General features: G+C 42.2%; 3 long non-coding RNA genes across 7 annotated transcripts; 1 reads left to right on the top strand and 2 right to left on the bottom strand.

Annotated features, from left to right (window-relative positions):
• The first annotated feature begins 1,115 nt into the window (after positions 1-1,115).
• On the top strand, positions 1,116-4,455 carry LOC135098438 (uncharacterized). 2 transcript variants are annotated; one of them, XR_010266998.1, is made up of 3 exons: positions 1,116-2,357; positions 2,810-2,899; positions 3,518-4,455. It is a non-coding gene; the product is annotated as an uncharacterized LOC135098438 (long non-coding RNA). The 2 variants fall into 2 exon arrangements; XR_010266997.1 differs by lacking the exon at positions 1,116-2,357 and having other exon boundaries at positions 2,492-2,899.
• Positions 4,456-4,909: 454 nt separating this feature from the next.
• LOC135098437 (uncharacterized) lies at positions 4,910-6,517 on the bottom strand. Of its 2 annotated transcripts, none has more exons than XR_010266995.1 (2): positions 6,001-6,517; positions 4,910-5,248 (listed from the first exon to the last, which is right to left on the bottom strand). It is a non-coding gene; the product is annotated as an uncharacterized LOC135098437 (long non-coding RNA). The 2 variants fall into 2 exon arrangements; XR_010266996.1 differs by lacking the exon at positions 6,001-6,517 and adding an exon at positions 5,564-5,994.
• A 1,573-nt stretch (positions 6,518-8,090) lies between these two features.
• Positions 8,091-13,925, bottom strand: LOC135098433 (uncharacterized). 3 transcript variants are annotated; one of them, XR_010266990.1, is made up of 5 exons: positions 13,757-13,925; positions 12,548-12,650; positions 11,804-12,022; positions 10,367-11,222; positions 8,091-9,036 (listed from the first exon to the last, which is right to left on the bottom strand). It is a non-coding gene; the product is annotated as an uncharacterized LOC135098433 (long non-coding RNA). The 3 variants fall into 3 exon arrangements; XR_010266989.1 differs by lacking the exon at positions 13,757-13,925 and adding an exon at positions 13,256-13,353 and having other exon boundaries at positions 12,544-12,650; XR_010266988.1 differs by lacking the exon at positions 13,757-13,925 and adding an exon at positions 13,256-13,353.
• Positions 13,926-14,302: the final 377 nt, after the last annotated feature.

Here is a 14,302-nt window from a genome sequence, read left to right as displayed (position 1 = left end):
AAGGAAGGAAGGAAGGAAGGAAATAAGGAAGGAGGGAAGGAAGAAAGATAAGAAAAAGCATCGAAAAGAATTAACTATGGAGGAAAGGGAGAAGAGATGGAACAAGAGAAGGGAAGAAGAAGAGGAGGAACAGGAAGAGGAAGGGAATGGGGAAGAGAAGGGAGGAGGAGGAGAAGGAAAATTACGAAAGAAATAGAAAAGTGTGTAATCAAATAAGAGAAGGAAAAGGAGGAGGAGAATAAAAATAACAAGAAGGAAGACTTAAAACAATATAGAAGAAAATGCGAATACTAAATACACACACAGAGAGAGAGAGAGAGAGAGAGAGAGAGAGAGAGAGAGAGAGAGAGAGAGAGAGAGAGAGAGAGAGAGAGAGAGTGAGTCGGAATGCCTGCCTAGCGCTCTGAAATCTGTGGCAATAGGAGAGAGGGGAAGTGGTTGTGGTATTACCACTATTAGCAGAGAGGTGCCAGCAGCAGCAGCAGCAGCAGCAGCAGCAGTATTAGTTAGTGGTAGTAGTGGTGGTGATAGTGGTGGTATTAAGCAATAGCTTACAATTGTATTTGTTGTAGTGGTGGTGGTAGTAGTAGTAGTAGTAGTAGTAGTAGTAGTAGTGCTAGTAGTAGAAAGAGAAGAAGGAAGACGAAAAGAGGAGATAAAACGAGAGAGAGAGAGAGAGAGAGAGAGAGAGAGAGAGAGAGAGAGAGAGAGAGAGAGAGAGAGAGAGAGAGAGAGAGAGAATTATTATTATTATTATTATTATTATTATTATTATTATTATTATTATTGTATTAGTAGCAGCAGCAGAAGAAGCAACAACAGCAACAACGATATAAAGAGCAATATCAATAATAACAACGCATCCCTTCACCTTCCACACACACACACACACACACACACACACACACACACACACACACACACACACACACACAGCGTCAGTTGGGGAGACTTTCATGGAGGTGAACTTGAAACACCCCGGCAGGAACAACAGAAAAGTGGTGAGTGGAACGCCTTGCCTTGTTTTCACGAGTTTTTCTTTTTTTTTTTCTTTTTTTTCTGTGCTTTGATAACTTTTTTTTACTCTCTTTCTTTCTTTCTTTTATTAAGGGGGATGTCTTTGTTATTTTTCGATTATATTTTTGTTATGTTTTGTTTCTATTTTAACCATTTTTTTCTCTTCTTTTTTTTGTTATTTATCTTTTCTTTAATTTTCTGTTACCTCTCTTGTTACCTCCTTTATTGAACTTCGTCACCTTATTCATGTCGCCTTTCACAATTCACTTCCCTCTCTATCACCTCAAATTTACGTTCATGTTTCCACTTTCTTATCCTCGCATTTTTTTTTTTCTTATTTCCTTGTACTTTCATTCAGTGTTTGTTATCCTTCATATTATCCATTTATCCAGCTATTTATTTTATTTTCTTATTCAATGAAACAAAATACGTACGTTTATGTGTACGTATGTGCGTGTACGTGTTTGATCACTGTTTCGTAAAAATATCACGAAATTTAGTTTGTGTATTATTGTTACTTACTTTTGATTACTTTTTGTTGATATTACTGTTTGCAGTGCGCATGTCGCGTTTTGTTTGTTTCTTACTTCACCCCGGCGCCAGCAGCCAGCACCCAGCAGCCGCCACGCAGGTCAGTTGTCTGTAGTGGCTGCTTCCGCCAGGGTGAGTGTGGTGTGGCGGCCGTGTGACATGGCCCATGCTGGTTCCCTGCTGTTCCTTGGTATGTCATGTAAAGTGGAGCTTTGTGTACAGGTGCAATACAGACACGTGATTTGTAGGTTGTATTGTTTTGTTCCATACGGCAGATGCGGATACGTGTTTGGTATTGCTCCAGCCGTTCCGTGAAAATTTGTTTGATTGTTGTTCGCAGCTGTGGGTGGTCTGCTGCGTGTGTGTGTGTGTGTGTGTGTGTGTGTTAACACGTTGTGCCAGGCGCTGAGCTTGCGGGGAAGCTGTGTACCATGCCTGTGTGATGTGCCCAGGACTGTGGGCTATTTACCGCTGCTTGGTCAATATTGTAAGTGAATATTTGTTAGGTTAGATAATTTTTGTGAACTTTCTAGTTTGATGGCTGAACATTTAGCATTGTATGAGTTTGGATACTTTGAATTTGTGGTGTTATGCTCTGTGATGTTGTGTTAGTTAGTTAATTGTTCTCAGGTTGGATCGACTTAGTAAAATAAGTTGAATGCAACGTTCGACCTTCTCTACCCAGCGGTTTTGACGAAACAATCATGTACGCATTGAGTCTGTGCACGTGTCCAGACGCGGCAGCACAATTGGTCCGTGTACGTAAACCCTGTAGGTGTGGACGCAGATGAGAAATTCTTCCAGTCCAGGTGTGTACGGCGGGTTACACGTGGAATCCATACTTCATAGAGAGAAGGAAGGAAATGAGGAAAAGATTGAAAGGAAAAGAGAGAAAGAAGGATTAAAGAGAGAGAGAGAGAGAGAGAGAGAGAGAGAGAGAGAGAGAGAGAGAGAGAGAGAGAGAGAGAGAGAGAGAGTTACAGCAATACTGATGTTAGCTAGGTAAGGTGGTAGACAGATAGATAGATAGATAGATGTATAGATAGATAAGCTAGATAAGGTGGGAGACACAGATAGATAGATAGATGTATAGATAAATAGATGGATAGATAGATAAAAAATGTCACCTTTTCTCATCTCCCATATTTTTCTCCCTTCTTTCTTCACCTTCTTCCTCTTCCACCTTATTCCCTTTCATTTACCTTTTCCTCCTCCTCCTCCTCCGGGCCTACCTTCATGATGGACATGCGCGAGGTGTTAGGGGCGTCCAAGTGGTTCCTAGCAGCTGATCTCCAGACGGTGACCTTGTCCAGTCACCAGCAGTGCGTGACCTTCGTGGTGCACTTCATGGGTGAGTGAGTGGGTGGGGTAGTGGAGGGAGGGAATAAGAGATTTTTGTTTTCTTTAGTCAGTCCTTCAGTTCGTTTATTGGTCAGTTTTCTTTGATTATCTTCTTTCAATATTCCTTTTTTTATATATTCCGATAATTCATTCTTTTATATTTTACTTTTCCCTCATTCATTTGTTTCTCATTTCAGCCCTTTAGCCTATTTTTTTCTTTTCCTTTTTCATGTTTCTCATTTCTATCTCCCTTCGTCTATCGTTTCCTTTCTCTCATTTCTCATCCAATCACCTCCTTTCGTCTATTTCTTTTCTCTCTTTCATACCTCTCCTTATCAGTCATATTTAAGTCTTTCTTCCTCTTTTGTCCCTCTCCTTGTTTCATCTCATCGGTCACGCTGAGTCCTCATTTGTGTCGCTATTCTCAGTCTCCCCTCATTCCATCTCTTCTTCTCATCATCTCATCAACTTCTCTCCTCCTTTTACTTCATAATTGCATCACACTAATAAAGTTTCCTTTCATTTAGTTTACTCATTTTCCTTCCTCCCATACCCCCTCACACACACCTTCCCCTCCCATACACCCTCACACACGCCTTCCCCTCACCCTTCTCCTCTCCTGACGCAGGCCCCAGCGCAGGTCGTCTTGAGCTGGACTTATCCCGCGTGCTGGCTGGCCGCAATCTGGACCCCCCCACCATCATCATCAGGGGCGTGTCCTGACCCGGACCGCCCCAAGAAGCTGCCCTACAGGACCTGCGGGAGCCTGGAGGAGGAGACACTGCTGGAGGAGTATAAGAGCGAGTCTTGGGGATGGGAAGGGAGAGGAGAGTACAAGGTGTAAGGGTAGATGGGAGCACTGGAAAGGGGAGGGGAGGGGAGGTGAGTATGGCAGTTGGGGGGAGGAAGGGCAAGAAAATGGAAGGGAAGGAGAAAAAGGAAAAAGGAAATGAAAGGGAGGGAAAGTAGGAGGGTGGTGGCAGGGGATATGGGTGGTGTTTGGGTATTTAGTTCAGAGGTTTAGGCTGTTTGCTCAGCGTTTGTTTCCTTTAGGCATCTCAAATGTTCCTTTGCAGAGCACATCCCCAATCCCTTTGCAGAGGTTTCCTTTTGGTATCTCAAATGTTCTTTTGCAGAACATATCCCCAATCCCTTTGCAGAGGTTTCCTTTAGGCATCTCAAATGTTCCTTTGCAGAACATATCCCCAATCCCTTTGCATCCCCAATCCCTTTGCAGAGGTTTCTTCTTATCAGGTTTTTTCTTTTGCGGCCAACACCCCGTGGGATCTCAAGGGCGGTGTTGCCGGAGCTGGCCTCGCCTCCGCCCTGCTGCTGCCTCTGCTTCACCTCATCGCCTGCGATAAACCCATCAACATCAAGGCATCTTGGTTTTCGCGTCCATCCCCGCCCCCTAGTTCCTCTCACCCTGCATAGGGGGCCTGTACATTATGTAGATAGGAGGCTATAATTGTGTGAAATTATAGATATATTATGCAATAATTATCTTTATGCATATATATAAAATGCAATAATGTTCGTTATGCATATATACAAAATACAATAATAGTGTTCGTTTCCCTTTCCTGGATGTGAATACGATGCCAGCTGTGGGGAGTGGATAGAGAGGTTGGCGAGTGCCAGAGTGTGGAAGCTTAAACTTTTCAACAAAACCACTTTTACTCAAAACGTGCAGTTACTCGTTTCGCTTACAAAATACCTCGAAGACTCACCGGAGAAACACCACGACCATTTTCAGATATGAGCAAACTTAGTTTTTTTTTATTAAAAACTATACATATTTTTTATTAAAAACTATTTTTTTTATTTAAAAAAAAATTAACTAAAAATAATATATATTTGGGAGCCTCTCGTACATCATTAACCGGCGGCGCGCCAGCCCACGAGTCGCTCACACGGCTGCTTTGTTACAGCAATGCAGGGGAATGCCGCCGCCAGTCTGCAGCGTCACCACTCATCTGTGCAGGACAGACGAGATGGATTTGAACTGGAAACAAACGAATTTAAAAAGACGGATTTTTACTATTTGATAACCAAACATCAGAATTAAACGATTTTAAAAAGTTCTTAACCGAGAACAACGTTCAATTGAAACAATATTTGAATTGAGCCACTCGCCCAGCCAGACACCCCCGGCGCGTCACAGGCAGAGAGGAGGGCGCTCAGGGCAGGCTAGCACCTATGATGGCAAGCTGGAGCGACCTGCCAGAGCACAGCCTTCACCTTGTTGCTGGGGTGCGTGGGTCTTCAGGCCGCCAATAGGGAGCGCCGGCTGGCTGTGGCACGCGTGGAGCGCCTTGTGAAGCAGCGGAGCGAGGCGGCGGCACGTGGCTGGGATGACCTAACAGTAAATACACTTAGCACAATCAATTAGTAAATAAATCAATGAGTACAGACAGTAAAGACTTCAATTAAGCGACGCAAACAAACTAGGTCGTCACTCGACACATTTGTACAAAAATATTTACGCTAACCTAAATCCAAAATGACGAAAATGCAAGACGCCTGAATACCAATCAGTTACATAAGGACCAATACAAACACCTCAATATTGGGCTTTCTATAACTCCAAATGCTCATTACAATAAACGAGCCGTTACAAGTTAAAAGATTACACCAGTAAAATATTACACCTCGTTAAAAGATTACAGGTCACCTGGTAGTGGCTCCGTGTGTCGTGGGAGTGTCATGTCACTGAAGAGCAGGGCAAGGAGGGCGAGGGAAAGTGAATGATCTGAAGGTAATTACACTGAACACAGGATAACTTTGTACTCAGTGTTGGGTGTTCATGTTCCTGCTGCTGCCACTTCAACCCCGGAGAGACCTGACATGTCCTGAATCAGCAGAGCGTTACAGTATGACGCTAGGAGATTGTCACGCACCTGTCGACTGTCAACGCGACAAATGAGGGACAGGAACATCAAACACGGAGCACCAATAAAGCTGGATTCATTATACTTTCATTTTCACCTTTCCTCGCCCTCACCCAGCTCTTGCAGATACATCAAGCCCACCGCAACACAACACAACCACCGCCACCAAGAACACACCATCATCCACTAGCAAACAGAATAATCACAAAACAACACTGACCTTACCTGGGCGGCGGACGGAGGTAGAGAGAGCGACGCGGCTAGAGCCAGGCGTTAGTTCACGTCTGCTGAAGCTTCGTAACTTTCTCGCTATCTCGAACGCTTCAATGTCTTGTTTTTTTTGTTTTTTCATATCAGAGGGACACCGGGCTGAGGCAACAAAAGGGAAGAAAAGAAAATACCTCCACTACTTTTAACAAACCCGAGCTAAAGTTATTTGGTTTTCCAAGGATGTTTTCGTGACTTTAGTGATTGAAATTATGATTAGTGAGGTGACGAGTTTTGCAAGGGTATTTTCATGGTTTATTGGCAATTTCCTTTGATTTACTGGAAGTTATCGTGGTTTTACGAATGTTTTAGCAGGGTATAGTACAAACTGTTAGGGATTTACAAGTGTGTTTCCTTGGGTGATAGTTTTACAGCCTGTAGTGAAAGTCAACGAAGTGATAATGGCACTATCATGACTCAGTGATGGTTTGGTGAGGATCCTGCGTCATTAATGAGAACACCCATGAGAACCTGACTAATCACCTCTGGCATTTGTTAACAGTCCTGGTGAAAGAACCAAGAGCTTAACAATACGAACAAGATACAAATGGAGAACACAAACCAGAATACATCAACAATTACAAGCAGATTAATTTAACGAGGTAGTTTGAGGAAATATTTTATCCGCATGGCAAAGACTAACTATCTTTGCCCTTATTTTGAGATGAAGTGCTTAAGAATACAAGAATACAAACAAGATACAAATGAAGGATGCAGACCAGAATACGTCAACCATTACAAGCAGTTTAATACAACGAGATAGTTAAGGAATATATTAATCCACACGGTGGAGACAAACGAACCAGGTTGTTAGCGCTGAGTCATTAGGTAGTTTTAAGAGATTATACGAATTTATGGACAGGGATGATAGGTGGAAATACGCAGGCATGTTTGAAATATGGACCACCGCGTGTAGGCCTATTATTTTCTTGCACCAGCCCTTATTTTCTTACATTCTTACTTTAGCTCTTAATATGAAATCAATTATTCTTCAACTTCCCTACTCCACAATTAAAAATGCGCATGACAAACAGTATAATTAGCATATTTAGGTCATAAATATTGGTGGTAGTGGTGATGGTGGTGGTGACGAAAAACAGAATGGATAGAATTAGAGCTCACCTGTCACCTGGGGGCACTGATGTGATTCCAGGGATGCTGCAGGTGTGAGATGTAGATGTAGGTGTGGATGTGTAAGGCTTGGATGGTGTGAGAGATGAGGGATGCTGTGTGGAGGAGTGAAGGATGGGGAGGCAGGCTGTGTGCAGTGAGAGATGAGGAGGGAAGCTGAGTGAAAGATGAGGGAAAAGGCTGACTAAAGGAGTCAAGGATAAGGGGGCAGGCTGTGTGGAGTGAAGGATGAGGGGGGAGGCTGTGTGGATTGAGAGATGAGGAGGGAAGCTGAGTGAAAGATGAGGGAAGAGGCTGACTGAAGGATGAGGGGGCAGGCTGTGTGGAGTGAAGGATGAGGGGGCAGGCTGTGTGGATTGAGAGATGAGGAGGGAAGCTGAGTGAAAGACGAGGGAAGAGGCTGAGTGAAGGATGAGGGGGCAGGCTGTGTGGAGTGAAGGATACTGTGTGGAGTGAAAGATGAGGGGGAATGCTGAGTGTGAAGACCTGGAGATGCTGTGAGTAGGTGAAGGAAGGCAAGATAAGAATGAATGCTGAATATCTGAGAATACCTGAAGTGTGTGTGTGTGAGTTTGAGTGTTATTTATAAGTGGAGGAAGACACAAAAAAAGAAAAACAGTCAACACATGGAGAAACTGAGTGTGGAGTAACATAAGGATGTACAAAAGGGAAGCTGCAAGGAGCCATCAGGCCTACACATGGTAGTCACTGGGAAGGAAGGCATGGCAAGGACAAGCATCACAGAAAGAAACCACATCCACCGTCACAAAAACTGGAACTGACTCGTAAACTGTCCAACACAAAGAAAAAAAAAAAGACAAACAAAATAACAATAAAAAATAAATAAATAAATAAAGTGACATCTTGACCCCAAAAGCTGATAAATACACTAGAAGGAGAGAGAGTTTACAGTCAGTTTGCATACATTTATTAAGACAACACAAGGAATGATGGTCCAGCTTCATCAAACCTTCCTACTGTGTTAACACCAATCTGTACACATACTTGTGGTGAAAATACACATCCTTATCTCCTGTAACATACATATCATTCTTAACACATTGTACCCACTACTACACATCCTACCTAATGCATCCTTCACACACTAGCTTCCTTCCAAATCACCCTTAACCATCCTGACACAGTGTACAGGATATCCTCAGCCTCTCCTACACATCCTTCACACACTAATCTGCCGTCCTACATATCCTTTGCCTCTCCCACACACTCCTGTATTTCAAATTTCCTTTCTTGCAAAATCTACTGACAAAACTAACATATTTATACTTTTTGGAATGGTTGTGAGTTTTTTTTATCATTAGTTTGTGCAATGGGGCCTGTTCTCTCTCTCTCTCTCTCTCTCTCTCTCAAGTACAACAGGAATGAGATGCAATCATACAAAAAACATTGGAATAATACCCTTAAAAATAACAAGAATCACATCTTAGTACTAATCTTCCAGTAGTGAACAAGATAGTAGCAGTAGTAAAAATAAAAGATGCTTGAATGAAGTACAAATCCCTCACACACACACACACACACACACACACACACACACACACACACACACACACACACATACACACACACACACATCTATCTATCCATCTCTACACCAACCGAGCTCTCCCACATATGGAGCAGCCCAGACAAAGTACCACATACAAACCTAACCCACACACTTCACACTCTCCTCCCCCACGCCACACCCCTGCCCCTGCCTCGGCCCTTGGCTGCCTGCCCTGGGCCTTCCCCTGGGCTGTGCTGGATGCTGGAGTGGGTGCTGGGGGTGGGTGAAGGCTTGGGTGCAGGTGTGGGTGTGTCCTCAGGTGCAGGTGTGGGCTCATTCTGGGAGGAGCTGGAACAAAACACACAGGTGCATTAGACACACACAGGTGACAAGTGACAGGTGTGTGTGTGTGTTTGTGTGTGTGTGTGCGTGCGTGCGTGCGTGCGTGCACGCACGCACGCACGCACGCACGCACGCACGCACGCACACACACACACACACACACACACACACACACACACACACACACACACACACACACACACACACACCTCAACAAATACAGTGACTAATATTTTTAACTTTTGGGGTGAATATTCTCAGCAAATACAGTGACTAATATCTTGGGGTGGAAATCAAGAGTAAAAACTGCTATTTTCTTTTGCCATACAAGCAGAAGAGTTGTGGCAGGTCTTGGCCCACTCACACCCTGAACAGGACAAGGATGACAACAGGAAGTATAAACTGATTAACTGTGAAATTAATGTACCAAAGCAAAAAATCTAACACATTACTTCTATATTTTTTTTTGTTTACAATGGAATAAAAAAAAAAAAAAAAAAAAAAAAAAAAAAAAAAAAAAAAAAAAATATATATATATATATATATATATATATATATATATATATATATATATATATATATATATATATATATATATATATATATATATATATATATATATATAATTATGTAATATAAAAAAAACACCACTATAATTTTTCACATTTATAATGATCTATAGAATGAAAAAAAAAAAAAAAAAACTTTATATTTTCTAGTTTACGACATAAAATTTAAAGAAACAATAATTTCTCCTCCATTTTCTAGGTTACACTGATACATCAACTCAAAACACATTATTTTTTTTCTCTACTTTACACAAATTAATCTAAACTAAACAACAATCCCTTTCTTTTACAGCTTTGTACTGCTTTACATTCCAGTTCATTATAAATCTCTCTCTCTCTCTCTTCTAGCCTTTTTTCCATTCATATATAAACTCAAACCAAACTTATTTCTTCTGAACTAAAAAAAATTGCTATATATCCCACCATTATATTCATCTCTTATATTCTTTCTAATTAACAAAGATACATCCCCCCAGCACACACACACACACACACACTAACCCCACTGTTCTATATATTCCAAAACACCACATTTTTTTTTTTTTTCCATTTCACTTATTCATCTTTTATCATTTTATCTACAGATTAGCAACTCAATTTCACTTCCTCATTATCCTTCCCAGACAAAACATCCTTCACCACATCCAACTGGCATCCTATGACCCTCCTGCCTGGCTCCTGTCTTGTCCTCAATTTCATTTCCTCATTATCCTTCCCAGACAAAACATCCTTCACCACATCTAACTGGCATCCTATGACCATCCTACCTGGCTCCTGTCTTGTCCTCAGGTGTTGCAGAAGTTAAATAATTGATATTCAAAATATCATCAGACTGATGATACAGTCTTATCCTCGGTTTCACACCACCAGCACCACCACCACCACCACCACTTGTCTTAACCTCCTTAGCTCCTATTTTCTTCTTAGCCGGCAACGTTTTCTTCATCTTGTACCCCAGTCCTGTTGCTCTACCCCGCCCCCGCCCCGGCCGCCCTGGTACAAAGCCCCCCACCACACCCCAGGAGTGTGCAGGGCCAATGTTAGGGTCGCGCCAGGGCAGTTAGCATGGGGGCATCCGGGGGGTGGGTAGGATGCCACAGCCAGACCCATAGTACTGGTCGTCCTGTTGGTAAAGTGTTGGAGTTAGTGTTGTTACTACTACTACTACTGCTGCTACTATTACTACTACTACTACTGCTACTGTTGCTGTTGTTGTTGTTGTTGATGCTATATTAGTTTGGTGCTTTTTGTTTTATATAGTGAATTGTTATGGTTCTACTTCTGTTATTATGACCACGGTGTTCCTAATACTACTACTGCTGCTGCTACTGGTCCTGCCAATAAGTTTTATATATGGATTTAATCTTTCTTTTATACAGTTAAATAACATCCTGCTATCACTACTATTACCATTACTACTTTGACCAAGCTACTTCTACTACTGGTATTACTTCTACTATTGCTACTACTTCTAATAATACAACTAGATATTTTACTGCTATCTCTACTATGATCAAACTATCACTACTACTACTTCTACTAGTACTGCTGTTACTCATCCAGTCCATCCTCCTCTTCTGTCTGCCTTCCCAGTCCCTGTCTTGACCACTGTGCCTCTTCTTTCTGTGAGGAGACAGAGTTACAACCCACACACCCAAGGAACCTGACCCAGCCTATGCAAGACGACCTCTGTTAGCTGAGAGGAGAGGGAAAGAAGGAAACAGATGCACAAGAGGAAAGAAAACCAGAAACATTTAGGCTGATGCAAAGATATGGTTTGAAAAGTAATAATGAACAGGATATATCGTGATGCAATGCCATTTTCATTCTGACTCGTTGTTTGTTGAGAAAAACCAAGAAAACATTCAATTCTTCCTTAAAGTTGTGAAAATGAAAAAAAGAATAAATAAATAAATAAATAAAACTAAATAAAAAATAAAGAAATAGACAGAATATCAATGAATAAAAAAATATACCTTGATACTTAAATAAGATCATCAAACAGACCCACAATTACCATAACATCACCTACAACGACCAAGCTTAACCCCCAACCTTTATGCAACACACTCCAAGGCACCAACACCCAACACACCACCACCTCCACACCCACACTGGTCAACACCCTAACACTGACTGCCCCCCACACACACACACTTACATAACACACTCTAGGCCACCCCCCACTCCCCCTCCAGACTTACATTAGTCACCACAGCATTGAGAATATTAAGTGCCACTTCGGACTCCAGGTTATCCATACGCCATGATGTCCGGAGCAGCGGCCGTCCCCTGCAGCATAAGGCCGGCCACCCTGCCACTCCCCGGCACCATCTCCCCCTCCCATGGTTTCGCCATCAGCCCCCTCCCCTGTGACCGCCCCCCAACTGCTGCTCCTGTCACATGAGTACTCCTGTGATGACCTGAAAAGGAGGAGGTTTTTAATGACTTAATAATAATAATAATAATAATAATAATAATAATAATAATAATAATAATAATAATAATAATAATAAATAAAAGGTTTGGGAAGTTTTGAATCATTGAACATAAAGAAATTGTCTCCTGTTGTCTTTTATGAATTTTCTTTACTTTTTTGTCTTATTTTGTTGATTTTAAGCCTTTTTTTTTTCTTGCTGGTTATTTGATTATTTTTTGGATAATGATGAAACAGCACTAGTGTTTTTGATGTTTGCGTTAGGTTAAGATTAATTCTGTTCATTAGTCTCAGTGGCGGTCCCTTCATTCTGTACGTAACAACTTGATAAGGCATCACACTCTGCCCAGAAACAAGCAGTCAGTGTCTGGAAATTACTAAGCAAGGATTACCACCTTATTCCCAAAACTCTCATTACTTTTCACCATATTTATTGAGTTTTTAAGCAATTATTCTACTTTCCTTTGCTGGTTATTTGATTTTTTTACATGACCACCTTAGCTGTACCTACCGCCGCCGTAGGAGTCACCATACTGCCGGCCGTACCCCTCACTGACCCAGCGGCGTGACTCTCAGCCTAAGCACCCATCAGACTCATCCTGCCTCACTCACTCCTGCAAAGAAAATAAAGATAAAAAATAACAATAATCATCTTCCTGCCTTTTCTTTCCTTGCATCTAAAATTACTAAACCACTTGGGGAAGATGACTGTTAGCAAGGCGCTAAATAATGCGTCACGGCAGCAGGGAGGTGGGTGTGGTGGCGTGTGGGTGTGGTGGCGTGTGGGTGGTGTTGGTCTGAGCGTTGTGGGGTGGTGCTGGGAGTCCTTGCTGAATGGTGTTATGTATTCTTATTCACACTTATGTTTCTTTCCTTTTCGTTGTGACAGCTATATCAAGCTTAGGGTGTTCTGTGGGGACTTCCGAGGCTTAAGGTAACTGTGTCCTGTCCTCTGATGGTGAAATATACGTCTGTGCTGTACAATAGTTCTTGAAATGCCCTTGCCTGTCACTCCACTACTACGCCGCGCCCTTCAAGTCACCTCCAACAATACAATAAATAAAATACAATTAAACATTCCGGAACTGACGAAGGTACTGAAGGAACCTCTATAATTGGACTTTTCTCATATCCAAGGCATGTTTCTTATATAATTCTCCACTAGCCTATAAGGTATAATTCATCTCTCACTTCACACATACTCAGGGACAGTAATTACCTTCTATTTGAGCTGTAATCGTGGAATTCTCCCGGCCCCAGCAAGCAATGCAAACATCAACAATGGCTGCTAGTTCATATAACCGTCCTGCAAAGGGTACTGTTTTCGTCTATATATTAAATCTCCCTTTTAAACTTAGAAATTTTCTTTTTTAGCCATTAAAATTATGAATGCTATTAATAAGTAAAGAAATATTAGGTTTATAGCTATTTCATGACTTTGCTTTAAGCCTAAATCATCTCTTTCTCTTACATATTCATCTAAGTGATACAAAATTCCAGTCCTTTTTAGTAATGACTCCATTTACTAGGCATAGATATTTTTTACAGCAGCGGAAAGAGGGTGGCCAACTCGGACTATATATTAATAACAGAGCTGTGTAAGATGATGGAACGGGTAATATTGAACAGGCCATATACTCTCTGGCAATGTACATGGCTTCCTAAAAAGTCATTCCACAAGTCATTGTTTTGTTGGGTGATTTATAAATAAGGATGCTACCTGCAGAGCTTTCGTTGATCTTAAGGGTGCCTTCGACAGGGCCAACAAAGATGTTATTGTTGCGCCCATCCCTCACTCCGGGCGGGCGTGTTATCCACACGGGTATAGGTAGAGCAGCGGAGTCACACTCTGAACGCCGGGACAAGGCGCGCGTGCACACACACACACACACACACGAGGCCAGGCCACAAGGGAAAAACACGGGCACTATTTCCTAAGTTTATTGACAAATCCTCCGCAAGTACCCTGCTTTACAAGTTCACAGGGGCACCACAAGTCTCCCAGGGCACGTCAGGCACTCAACAGGCAGGCACACGCTGGCTTCCTCTCCGGCCACGCGTCTACTCTCTATCTCTGTTCCCGCCTCTCCCAGTGCTACCACCTCCCACAGTGCTGCCACCCGCACCAATACCCCTGGTGTAACATTATTATGAATTCATTTTCAAAGGTGTCAAAGGTAGATATTTAGGATGGATCAGGGACTATTTGTACAACAGAACCGCACAGGTTTGGTTTCAAGGTGCAGTCTCCTCTGAGGAAGTCTTT

This window comes from Scylla paramamosain, unplaced genomic scaffold, assembly GCF_035594125.1.
Source record: "Scylla paramamosain isolate STU-SP2022 unplaced genomic scaffold, ASM3559412v1 Contig62, whole genome shotgun sequence".
Taxonomy (NCBI): domain Eukaryota; kingdom Metazoa; phylum Arthropoda; class Malacostraca; order Decapoda; family Portunidae; genus Scylla; species Scylla paramamosain.
Note: the sequence above shows the minus strand (reverse complement) of the source record. Positions and strands in the feature narration are given on the sequence as shown.